This window comes from Pristiophorus japonicus, chromosome 4, assembly GCF_044704955.1.
Source record: "Pristiophorus japonicus isolate sPriJap1 chromosome 4, sPriJap1.hap1, whole genome shotgun sequence".
NCBI lineage: Eukaryota > Metazoa > Chordata > Chondrichthyes > Pristiophoridae > Pristiophorus > Pristiophorus japonicus.
In genome coordinates, this window is record NC_091980.1 from 68588708 (window position 1) to 68601829 (window position 13122).

The window sequence follows — 13122 nt, forward strand, 5'->3', positions numbered from 1 at the left end:
AGTTAACACCATTCACATCATCACCTATAGGAATAACAGACACTTGAATTTTCTTCACATACAGAATTTAATATACAGAATAATAGTTTTGCAATGTATGTTGTGCACTCCTTATTTGGGCTCCGTCATTCTGCGACACTCAGACATACACACTAGCTCCATACTTCTAACGAGCTGGAGTTTCATAAGTAGCACTAATGCACTCGTGGAAAATTTTCTTTGCACAAAACGGAGAGAATGCGGACATAAATTTCAGTATCAGACTTCGGATAGTACTTGTTCGTATCAAAAGATTGTGGTGGTTTAACATACCAGATGCCTATGTGCACTAATTTTCTGAATTTTTGAAAATTGCCCAAGTTATTTCATAAAATTAATAAATGTAATCAGGCCGTTCGTTATACAACTTAAAATGGCGCTGGAAAAAAATCTATACTTTTGTTATTATTTCGTACCCTTAATTTCCTGGGGAAGAAAAATCGTTCCTCCACTTCGTCCTCACTTCTGCAATGACTGTTATCCTACCCAACAGGAACTTTACGTTGATTTAGGTTTCAGTACCAGAGCTGGCATCCTGGACAGTGAAGCCACTCAAACACCAGCTGCTCAAGACTCGCCCACAACAAGATCCAAAAAGGACTTATGCGATTTGCAATAACGATGCCTCGAGGAAAAAAGCACATTTTCAAACACTAAATATATCCTGGAAGATTAAGTTAACTGTTAAAGAAACATATATCGAGGCTGGAAGCATTTGTTGGGCCGCTCCGGAGCCAAACCCTTGTCCGGCGAGCACTGTCGCCATTTTGTTGGGCTTTTCGCTCTCAAACCCCGTCTGACGGACATTTCCTCCAACACTAAAACAGGGCCCGCGAACGAAGAGCAGATATCGACGGCAACACCTCTCTGGATACCGGTCCATCGCTGCGAAGCCAACAACCCGCCGCGTTTGCTATAATACACCGTGACGAAATGGCTTCGAGTAAACACAAGAAAGCTCAGCAACTCGCCCTCCCCCTTCTAAAATAGTTGTTCATACTTTAAATACAAAGCTTCCGGCTAAACTTGGAGCACAAACCTCCAAAGCAGCCATTGCTGTCGAAAATAAAACTATTGCTGGTGGTCTTACCTCAATGCGCACTTAAAATCGCATCAAATAAAGACACACAAATAGAAATCTGCTCCTCCACAAAATGGCGACGGAACCTTCAGCAAGGCAACAATGAGCGATGTGCGTCAGGCCTTGGCGCATTTCCGGTGGGCGGGGCCAGAGCCGCTGACAAATGCCCTCACAGTTTGACTGTGTCTGCACACATCAATATCATTACAGAATGGTGGAAAATTATGGCCCATCGTGTCCTTATCGGTCGGAAAAGTGCGACCCAGCCTAATCGCAATTTCCAGTATTAGGTCAATAGCCCTGTAGCTCATGGCTCTTTAAGTGCATATCCAACTACATTTTAAAATGTGATGAGGGTTTCTGCCTCTACCACCCTTTCAGTCAGTGAGTTCCAGACCCCCACCACCCTCTGGGTGAATTTTTGTTTCCTCATCTCCCCTCTAATCCTCCTATCAACTACTTTAAGAACATAAGAAATAGGAGCAGGAGTAGGCCATTTGGCTCCTCGAGCCTGCTCCGCCATTCAATAAGATCATGGATTCAGCTCCACTTCCCTGCCCACTCTCCATAACCCTTTACACCTGTTATGTATGCAATAAAGGTACAAACTGAGTACTGTTTAACTGAACAAAGGTACAACCTTGTTCTGCTTTATTACGGCCCGAAGTGCCTGACTCACAAAATGGCTGGCCTTTTATACCAGAGCAGCACCATATGTGTGCTGCTCAGTGGCCTCCAATAATGACACCATCTGGTGGCTATAAACAGCATGTACATACATGACAATACCCTCCTCTGAGATCTTATCACAGTCTTTCACAACTTGAGACTGTCTGGTGCTTTACGCTCCCGGGTTGACCATCTCAGTTCGATTCCGGCCTTGGGTGAATGTGCGGAGTCTGTTGTGGCTGGATGGTTGACTTGTTGGGGGTGGCAGTAGCCATGTCTGGAATTGCAAGTCCATTTTTATTGAACAAGTCCGTGATGGAAATTCTGGGTTCACTGATGAGCAGCGTGGCGACCTAGCCCAGCAGGCTGAGCAGACCCCGGCCTGTGAGCACCATCGGAGCAGGCCGGGGAGCGCAAGGAGCAATGTGGTGGCATACCACTCCAGGGTGCAACACGTGCTGCAGCAGGAGAGCAGTGGCAGTGAAAAGGGACGTCACCAAGGTCCAGGTTGGTGATTGGAGCGTGGGTAGGTACAGCAGGAGTGGCGAGATCGGGGCGAAGGAGCGGAAAGGTCGGGGCGAAGGAGCGGCAAGAGATCGCAGAGGGATGTGATCGGGGCCCAGGAAAGGCACGAGTTCGGGGCCCAGAAGAGGCGAGGGCCCAGGGGCAGCACGGGCCAGCCCACACTGTGATATGTGTGCGCACTAGGTCCGTGCAGCAGAGCAGGTCTCCAGTCGTCTTGATTAATCCTTGCTACTGGACCAAGACCTAACTCTGTAAAGCCCGTGCGGTGGCTGGTGTGCAACGTTATAAAAAAATTCAAACACAGGCATCTTCCACCCTTCAAAATTTAGTTTGGACCTGGAACTTTAGGTCCATCGTTGAAACACCTGTGAACTTTTTGACGTGGAAGCAAGTCATCCTCGGCTCGAGGGACTGCCTATGATGATTGAGTCATCTGAAGGCTGCTGGTAGGTTGGTTGGTCGTCGACGGTTTCTTTGTCTGACTGCTCTGGCTCGTCTGTGTGCCTCAGCTTTGTTTGATCCATGTGTTTCCTGCAAGTTTGCCCATTCTTGAGCTTAATAACAAATACTCTGTTGCCCTCCTTGGCTATGACCGTACCAACGATCCATTTGACCATAATTCAACACATATACAGGATCATTAATAGAAATCTAGGCTGACTCAGTTGCGCGATCATGGTACCCTTGTTGACTCTGTCTTCTGTATGTAACATGATTACTTAAATCCGGGTGTACAAGAGATAACTTGGTCTTGAGACCTCTTTTCATCATGAGTTCAGCAGGCGAGACTCCTGTGAGTGTGTGGGGCCTTGTCCTGTAACACAGCAGTATGCAAGACAAGCAGGCCTGCAGTAACCCTTGGGTTATTCTCCTTATGCTTTGCTTGATAATTTGTACTGCACGTTCTGCTTGCCCATTGGACGCAGGCTTGAACGGTGCTGACCTTACATGTTTTTTGCCGTTAAGTTTTACAAACTCCTGAAACTCCTGACTGGTGAAGCACGACCCATTGTCACTCACCACTATGTCAGGCAGACCATGTGTCACGAACATGACATTGAGATTCTCTATGGTTGTCGTGGATGTACTGGATGACATGTTTGTGCATTCTATCCACTTCGAATAAGCACCCAACACCACTAAAAACATCTTGCCCAGGAAGGGATCTGCAAAATCTACATTGGATCCTGGACCAAGGTTTGCATGGACATGACCACAGACTCAGCGGTGATTCCGCTGGTGCTTTGCTGAGATGCATGCAGGTGTTGCACTGATGCACGCATGCTTCCAGCTCAGAATCAATTCCTGGCGATGGCCTTCATCATCACTATACCAGGATGTGTGCTGTGTAACTCACGCACAAACTTCTCTCTCCCTTTCTTAGGCATTACAACTTGATTGCCCCACAATATGCAATCTGCTTGAATAGACAGTTTGTCCTTGCGACGAATGTACGGTTTGGCCTCCTCGCACATTTGCTTAGGTATGGCAGACCAATCCCCTTTGAGGATGCAACCCTTTACCACCGATAATATTAGGTCCTGGCTGGTCCAGGTCTTAACTTGTTGAGCCGTGACAGAGGTACCTTCACTCTCAAAAGCATCCATGATTAACATTATATCTGTCGGTTGTGGCATTTCCACTTCCGGTGTGGGCAACGGCAACCGGCTCAAAGCATCGGCACAATTCCCTGTGCCAGGTCTGTGGCGAATGACACAATCATAGGCAGATAATGTCAGCGCCCATCTTTGGATGCGGGATGAAGCGTTGGTATTGATACCTTTGCTCTCGGAAAACAACGAAATGAGCGGCTTGTGATCGGTCTCTAATTCGACCGAACAGGTATTGATGCATCTTTTTAACACAGTACACACACGCTAAAGCTTCTTTTTCTACCATACTGTAGGCTCTTTCTGCTTTAGACAAACTTTTGGATGCATACGGGACAGGTTGAAGTTTCCCCAACTCATTGGCTTGTTGTAACACGCAACCAATTCCATATGACGATGCGTCACAGGCCAAAACTAAATGGTTACATGGGTCACAATGTACGAGCAGCTTGTTCGAGCAAAGCAGATTGATGGCTTTCTCGAAAGCTCTGTCTTGCAATGCACCCAACACCCAGCTATTGACTGTTTTTTATGCAGACTATAGGTATACTTGCTGTGTAGTCACTGTATAGTTCCATAGGGTGGAGACTTGTTACCTGATGTACCATCAATAAGGTTGAAACTGAGTATATACTATGCTGGCACCACTAGAGGGTGCAACTGGTGGAGACCGGGGTTTCCTGCCCCTGTGGCAGAGGCTGTCCACCAGAGGGCACTGTGGTGGGAGACCTGAGGGTCACCTGCATAGGTGTGCAGGGCCCAGTATAAAAGGCTGCCCACCATGCTTGTGCCTCATTCTGGAGTTACGAATAAAGGACCAAGGTCACTGCAGTTTGAATACAACATATTGCCTCGTGGAGTCATTCATAAGTGCATTACAGACATAACATTGCATTTCTCAATAGCATGTGCAGTGGTTCAAGTAAGGTGCTCAATTTAGGTAGGAAGTTACCAAAGTAGTTGAGTAGACCCAGGAACGAATGCAGCTCCGTCACGTTCTACAGCTTGGGTGCATTCTTGATGCCTTTTGGTTTTCACGTCAGTAGGTCTGACGTCATCAGGGGCGATTTTCCTCCCGAGGAATTCGACCTCTGGTGCCATGAAGACGCACTTCGAGCATTTAAGTCTGAGTCCCACTCTATCCAAACGCAGTAGAACCTCTCCCAGGTTGTTCAGATGCTCCTTGGAGTCACGACCGGTGATCAGGATGTCAGCTTGGAACATGACGGTTCTGGGAACGGACTTCAGTAGACTTTCCATATTCCTCTGGAATATTGCTGCAGCCGAGCGAATTCCAAATGGGGATCTGTGGTAAATAAACAGTCCCTTTGTGCATGTTAATGCACGTCAGTCTCTTCAGTGTCACGACCAACTCCTGCGTCATATAGGCCGACGTTAAGTCCAGTTTTGTGAACGACTTCCCTCCGGCTAACATCGCAAACAAGTCATCAGCCTTTGGTAACGGGTACTGATCTTGTTTCGCAACCCTGTTGATCATAGCCTTGTAGTTTCCACAGATTCTGATTGTGTCATCACTTTTCAACACAGGAACAATGGGGCTGACCCATTCATTAAATTCGACCGGTGATATTATCCCTTCACGCTGGAGTCTGTCCAGTTCAATTTCAATCTTCATATACGGCATCGCCCGAGCTTTATGATGGACGGGTCTTGCATCTGAGTCCACGTGGATCTGCACCTTGGCTCCCGTGAAGTTGCCGATACCCAGTTTGAACAGCGAGGGGAACTTGCTCAATACTTGGGCACATGTATGTTCCTCCGACGACAACACCTTTATGTCGTTCCAGTCGCATCTGATTTTCTCCAACCAGCTCCTGCCGAGCAGCGTTGGGCCATTGCCTGCAACAATCCACAGCGGTAACTTGTGAACCGCACCGTTACACGACACATCAATTTGCGCACTGCCAATCACCTTTATCAGGTCTTTGGTGTACGTGCGCAGCTTGGCGTTAACAGGGCTCAGCCTGGGCATCACAGTCTTAGTATCCTACAGCTTATTAAATGCCCTCTCATTCATGATCGATTGACTCGCCCCTGTGTCCAGTTCCATCAATACCGTTATCCCGTTAAATTCACTTTAATCAAAATTGGTTTACTCTTGATTATGGAAGAGTTCGGCGAGAGACAGGACTTCCAGGGTTTGGAGAGGAATACAAAAGGCCAGTGAGACCAGGAGCAGCGCGAGTTCAGCGAGAGGCGGGAGTTCCGGGGATCGGAGAGGCCTACAAAAGGCCAGTGAGACCAGGAGCAGCGCGAGTTCGGCGAGAGGCGGGAGTTCCGGGGATCAGAGAGGCCTACAAAAGGCCAGTGAGACCAGGAGCAGTGCGCGTACGGCGCGAGGCGGGAGTTCCGGGGATCGGAGAGGCCTACAAAAGGCCAGTGAGACCAGGAGCAGTGCGCGTACGGCGCGAGGCGGGAGTTCCGGGGATCGGAGAGGCATACAAAAGGCCAGTGAGACCAGGAGCAGTGCGCGTACGGCGCGAGGCGGGAGTTCCGGGGATCGGAGAGGCTTACAAAAGGCCAGTGAGACCAGGAGCAGTGCGCGTACGGCGCGAGGCGGGAGTTCCGGGGATCGGAGAGGCCTACAAAATGCCAGTGAGACCAGGAGCAGTGTGCGTACAGCGCGAGGCGAGCTTGTGCAGCTACAGGGGGAAGGCAAAAAAGAAGCAGAAAGAAACAGAAAGGTGACGCCACAGCCAAGGGGGTAAGTGATTGGCTATAACAGCGAGTAAACTTTAACATTGCTGTTGCCAATTTAAGTGAATCTAAGGGTTAAGTCATGGCAGGAGAGCTCGGTCACGTGATATGCTCCTCCTGTATTATGTGGGAACTCAGGGACACTTCCGGTGTCCCTGACGTCTACGTGTGCGGGAAGTGTATCCGCCTCCGGCTCCTGATGGTCCGCGTTGCGGAATTGGAGCTGACAGTGGATTTACTCTGGAGCATCCACGATGCTCAGAATGACAAGAGTAGCACGTGTAGCGAGTTGGTCTTACTGCAGGTGAGGGGTCCACAGTCAGCTAGGAAATGGAAGACCAGCAGGAAGAGCAGTGCAAGGAAGGTAGTGCAGGGGCCCCCTGCGGTCATCCCCCTGCAAAACAGATACACAGTTTTGAGTACTGTTGAGGGGGATGACTCATCAGGGGAGGGCAGCAGCAGCCAAGTTCATGGCACCGTGGCTGGCTCTGCTCCACAGGAGGGCAGGAAAAGGAGTGGGAGAGCGATAGTGATAGTGGATTCAATTGTAAGGGGAATAGATAGACGTTTCTGCGGCCGCAACCGAGACTCCAGGATGGTATGTTGCCTCCCTGGTGCAAGGGTCAAGGATGTCTCGGAGCGGGTGCAGGACATTCTGAAAAGGGAGGGTGAACAGCCAGTTGTCGTGGTGCACATGGGTACCAACGATATAGGTAAAAAAAGGGATGAGGTCCTACGAGATGAATTTAAGGAGCTAGGAGCTAAATTAAAACGTAGGACCTCAAAAGTAGTAATCTCGGGATTGCTACCAGTGCCACGTGCTAGTCAGAGAAGGAATCGCAGGATAGCTCAGATGAATACGTGGCTTGAGCAGTGGTGCAGCAGGGAGGGATTCACATTCCTGGGGCATTGGAACCGGTTCTGGGGGAGGTGGGACCAGTACAAACGGGACGGTCTGCACCTGGGCAGGACCGGAACCAATGTCCTAGGGGGAGTGTTTGCTAGTGCTGTTGGGGAGGAGTTAAACTAATATGGCAGGGGGATGGGAACCAATGCAGGGAGACAGAGGGAAACAAAAAGGAGACAAAAGCAAAAGACAGAAAGGAGATGAGTAAAAGTGGAGGGCAGAGAAACCCAAGGCAAAAAAAAAAAAGGGCCATTGTACAGCAAAATTCTAAAGGGTCAAAGTGTAATAAAAAGGCAAGCATGAAAGCTTGGTGCCTCAATGCAAGGAGTATTCGGAACACAGGAGAGGGCTCTGAGCTAGTTAGAATGGGTGCGAGCTCAGATGAACAGGATCCCAAGAAAGAATGCAAAAGGCGGGAGGCAACAGAGCACTTGGGGTAAGTGTAAACCATAAGGTGATAGGAAGGAACAACATGTATGAATATAAAGGGGCTGCAGGAGGGGTCAAAACTAAAAATCATGGTTTAAAAACTAGTATTAAAACACTCTACCGAAACGCATGCAGCATTCGAAATAAAGTAAATGAGTTGACGGCACAAATCATTACAAATGGGTATGATTTGGTGGCCATTACAGAAACGTGGTTGCAGGGTGACCAAGACTGGGAATTAAACATTCAGGGGTATCTGACAATTCGGAAAGATAGACAAGAAGGGAAAGGAGGTGGGGTAGCTCTGTTAATAAAGGAAGATATCAGGGCATTTGTGAGAGATGATATTGGCTCTAATGAACAAAATATTGAATCATTGTGGGTGGAGATTAGAGACAGTAAGGAGAAAAAGTCACTGGTTGGCGTAGTTTATAGGCCCCCAAATAATAACTTCACGGTAGGGCGGGCAATAATCAAGGGAATAATGGAGGCATGTGAAAAAGGAACGGCAGTAATCATGGGGGATTTTAACCTACATATCGATTGGTCAAATCAAATCGCATGGGGTAGCCTTGAGGAGGAATTCATAGAATGCATACGGGATTGTTTCTTAGAACAGTATGTTACAGAACCTACAAGGGAGCAAGCGATTTTAGATCTGGTCCTGTGTAATGAGACAGGAATAATAAATGATCTCCTAGGAAAAGATCCTCTCGGAATGAGTGATCACAGTATGGTTGAATTTGTAATGCAGATTGAGGGTGAGGAAGTAGTGTCTCAAACGAGCATATTATGTTTAAACAAAGGGGACTACAGTGGGATGAGGGCAGAGTTGGCTAAAGTAGACTGGAAACGCAGACCAAACGGTGGCACAATTGAGGAACAGTGGAGGACTTTTAAGGAGCTCTTTCATAGTGCTCAACAAAAATATATTCCAGTGAAAAAGAAGGGCGGTAAGAGAAGGGATAACCAGCCGTGGATAACCAAGGAAATAAAGGAGAGCATCAAATTAAAAACCAATGCGTATAAAGTGGCCAAGGTTAGTGGGAAACTAGAAGTTTGGGAAAATTTTAAACGACAGCAAAGAATGACTAATAAAGCAATAAAGAAAGGAAAGGTAGATTACGAAAGTAAACTTGCGCAAAACATAAAAACAGATAGTAAAAGCTTTTACCGATATATAAAACGGAAAAGATTGACTAAAGTAAATGTTGGTCCCTTAGAAAATGAGAAGGGGGATTTAATAATGGGAAATGTGGAAATGGCTGAGACCTTAAACAATTCTTTTGCTTCGGTCTTCACAGTGGAAGACACAAAAACTATGCCAAAAATTGCTGGTCACAGGAATGTGGGAAGGGAGGACCTTGAGACAATCACTATCACTAGGGGGGTAGTGCTGGACAGGCTAATGATGAAATGCTTCCCAGGGTATTAAAAGAGATGGCGGAAGTTATAGCAGATGCATTCGTTATAATCTACCAAAATTCTCTGGACTCTGGGGAGGTACCAGCGGAATGTAACGCCTCTGTTTAAAAAAGGGGGCAGACAAAAGGCAGGTAACTATAGGCCGATTAGTTTAACATCTGTAGTGGGGAAAATGCTTGAAGCTATCATTAAGGAAGAAATAGCGGGACATCTAGATAGGAACAGTGCAATCAAGCAGACGCAACATGGATTCATGAAGGGGAAATCATGTTTAACTAATTTACTGGAATTCTTTGAGGATATAACGAGCATGGTGGATAGAGGTGTACCGATGGATGTGGTGTATTTAGAGTTCCAAAAGGCATTCGATAAGGTGCCACACCAAAGGTTACTGCAGAAGATAAAGGCACGCGGAGTCAGAGGAAATGTATTAGCATGGATCGAGAATTGGCTGGCAAACAGAAAGCAGAGAGTCGGGATAAATGGGTCCTTTTCGGATTGGAAATCGGTGGTTAGTGGTGTGCCACAGGGATGGGTGCTGGGACCACAACTGTTTACAATATACATAGATGACCTGGAAGAGGGGACAGAGTGTAGTGTAACAAAATTTGCAGATGACACAAAGATTAGTGGGAAAGCAGGTTGTGTAGAGGACACAGAGAGGCTGCAAAGAGATTTAGATAGGTTAAGCGAATGGGCTAAGGTTTGGCAGATGGAATACAATGTCGGAAAGTGTGAGGTCATCCACCTTCGAAAAAAAAATAGTCAAAGGGAATATTATTTGAATGGGGAGAAATTACAACATGCTGTGGTGCAGAGGGACCTGGGGGTCCTTGAGCATGAATCCCAAAAAGTTAGTTTGCAGGTGCAGCAGGTAATCAGGAAGGCGAATGGAATGTTGGCCTTCATTGCGAGAGGGATGGAGTACAAAAGCAGGGAGGTCCTGCTGCAACTGTATAGGGTATTGGTGAGACTGCACCTGGAGTACTGCGTGCAGTTTTGGTCACCTTACTTAAGGAAGGATATACTTGCTTTGGAGGGGGTACAGAAACGATTCACAAGGCTGATTCCGGAGATGAGGGGGTTACCTTATGATGATAGATTGAGTAGACTGGGTCTTTACTCGTTGGAGTTCAGAAGGATGAGGGGTGATCTTATAGAAACATTTAAAATAATGACAGGGATAGACAAGATAGATGCAGAGAGGTTGTTTCCACTGGTTGGGGAGACTAGAACTAGGGGGCACAGCCTCAAAATACGGGGGAGCCAATTTAAAACCGAGTTGAGAAGGAATTTCTTCTCCCAGAGGGTTGTGAATCTGTGCAATTCTCTGCCCAAGGAAGCAGTTGAGGCTAGCTCATTGAATGTATTCAAATCACAGATAGATAGATTTTTAATCAATAAGGGAATTAAGGGTTACGGCGAACGGGTGGGTAAGTGGAGCTGAGTCCACGGCCAGATCAGCCATGATCTTGTTGAATGGCGGAGCAGGCTCGAGGGGCTAGATGGCCTACTCCTGTTCCTAATTCTTATGTTCTTATGTTCAGTACAGTCCATACACTTCCTCCTCTGGCATCTCAGATTGCGTATCCAGATCTGCGCTAGTCTGACTCTCATCCTCCACGTGGTGTGTCACAGCTCGCTTGCTCATCTGCGGACACTTGTGCTGGAGGTGCCCACTCTCCAACAGCCTTTGCAACTATATTGCTTAAATCGGCACTGCTGGTGCGGATGATTTCCCACACAACGCCAACACGGAGAAGTTGGATACATTCCCACTGGTGGACTTCGAGCAGCCACAGCTTTCACGAACGCAACCGGATAGGCCCTGCCATGTGGCGCTCTGCCAAACGCCGAGATTCGGTTCTTCACCGATATTTGCTTTAAACTCCTCTCCATCGTCATACATGATTGAGCGATCTGGATGGCCCTTTTTAAATCCAACGCCTCCACCGCCAGAAGTTTGCGCAGGATCACCTCATGGTTGATACCGATAACAAAGAAGTCCCGCAGCATGTCTGCCAACTCTGTCCCGAACTTGCACGGTCCTACTCGACGTCTCAGGTCGGCAACGAATTCTGCCGCGCTCTGGCCATCTGATCGAACGTGTGTATAAAACCTGTATCTCGAGATGATGATGACGTCATCTGGCTTGAGGTGCTCCCGTACCAATGTACACAACTCCTCGTACGTTTTCTCTGTTGGATCACTCAGCATGAGTAGATTCTTTATCAGACCGTAGATCTTTGAACCGCACACAGTGAGGAACACGGCCCAGCGCCGATCTGCATCGTCGACCCCCTTCATTTTGTTGGCCACGAAGTACTGGTTCAAACGGCTCACAAAGTCTGCCCAATTTTCTCTCTCCACGAATCGCTCTAAAAATGCAATAGTGCTCATTTTACAAACAAGGTTCTTGTATTCTTGTCGTCAAATGTTATGTATGCAATAAAGGTACAAACTGAGTACTGTTTAACTGAACAAGGTACAACTTTGTTCTGCTTTATTACGACCCAAAGTGCCTGACTCACAAAATGGCTGGTCTTTTATACCAAAGCAGCACCATCTGCATGCTGCTCAGTGGCCTCCAACAATGACACCATCTGGTGGCTACAAACAGCTTGTACATACATGACAAATCCCTTATCGCTCAAAAATCTGTCTATCTCCACCTTAAGTATATTCAATGACCGAGCCTCCACAGCAGAGAATTTCATAGATTTACAACCCTCTGAGAGAAGAAATTTCTTCTCATTTCAGTTTTAAATGGGTGGCCCCTTATTCTAAGACTCTATCCCCCAGTTTTAGTTTCACCTATGAGTGGAAAAAACTCTCTGCATCCACCTTGTCGAGCCCCCTCATTATCTTACAAATTTCAGTAAGATCACCCCTCATTCTTCTGAACTCCAATATGTATAGGCCCAACCTACTCAACCTATCCTCATAAGTCAATCCCCTCATCTCTGGAATCAACTGAGTGAAGCTCTAATGTAAGTATATTTAAATCTATGCCCCCTGTTTATTCACTCCTCTGCTAAGGGAACTAGGTCTTTTCTATCCACTCTATCTAGGCCCCTCATAGTTTTGTACACCTAGAAACATAGAAACATAGAAAATAGGTGCAGGAGTAGGCCATTCGGCCCTTCGAGCCTGCACCGCCATTCAATGAGTTCATGGCTGAACATGCAACTTCAGTACCCCATTCCTGCTTTCTTGCCATACCCCTTGATCCCCCTAGTAGTAAGGACTACATCTAACTCCTTTTTGAATATATTTAGTGAATTGGCCTCAACAACTTTCTGTGGTAGAGAATTCCACAGGTTCACCACTCTCTGGGTGAAGAAGTTTCTCCTCCTCTCAGTCCTAAATGGCTTACCCCTTAACCTTAAACTGTGATCCCTGGTTCTGGACTTCTACAACATTGGGAACATTCTTCCTGCATCTAACCTGTCTAAACCCGTCAGAATTTTAAACATTTCTTTGAGATCCCCTCTCATTCTTCTGAACTCCAGTGAATACAAGCCCAGTTGATCCAGTCTTTCTTGATAGGTCAGTCCCGCCATCCCGGGAATCAGTCTGGTGAGCCTTCGCTGCACTCCCTCAATAGCAAGAATGTCCTTCCTCAAGTTAGGAGACCAAAACTGTACACAATACTCCAGGTGTGGCCTCACCAAGGCCCTGTACAACTGTAGTAACACCTCCCTGCCCCTGTACTCAAA

General features: G+C 47.1%; 1 protein-coding gene across 3 annotated transcripts in view; it reads right to left on the reverse strand.

Annotated features, from left to right (window-relative positions):
* The window catches only part of LOC139262945 (dual specificity protein kinase CLK4-like), a 96734-nt gene that overhangs the window by 16854 nt on the left and 66758 nt on the right, over positions 1-13122 (reverse strand). The window contains exons 1-2 of one of the 3 annotated variants that reach the window (XM_070878290.1): positions 1130-1234; positions 456-664 (exon numbers count right to left, since the gene is read on the reverse strand). The exons of 1 other annotated variant lie outside the window; for it this stretch is intronic. The gene's annotated coding sequence lies outside the window, so the exon portion shown is untranslated. Of the gene's footprint in view, positions 1-455; positions 665-1129; positions 1240-13122 lie in introns of those variants that run through there. One more of the 3 variants, XM_070878289.1, reaches the window with a different exon arrangement.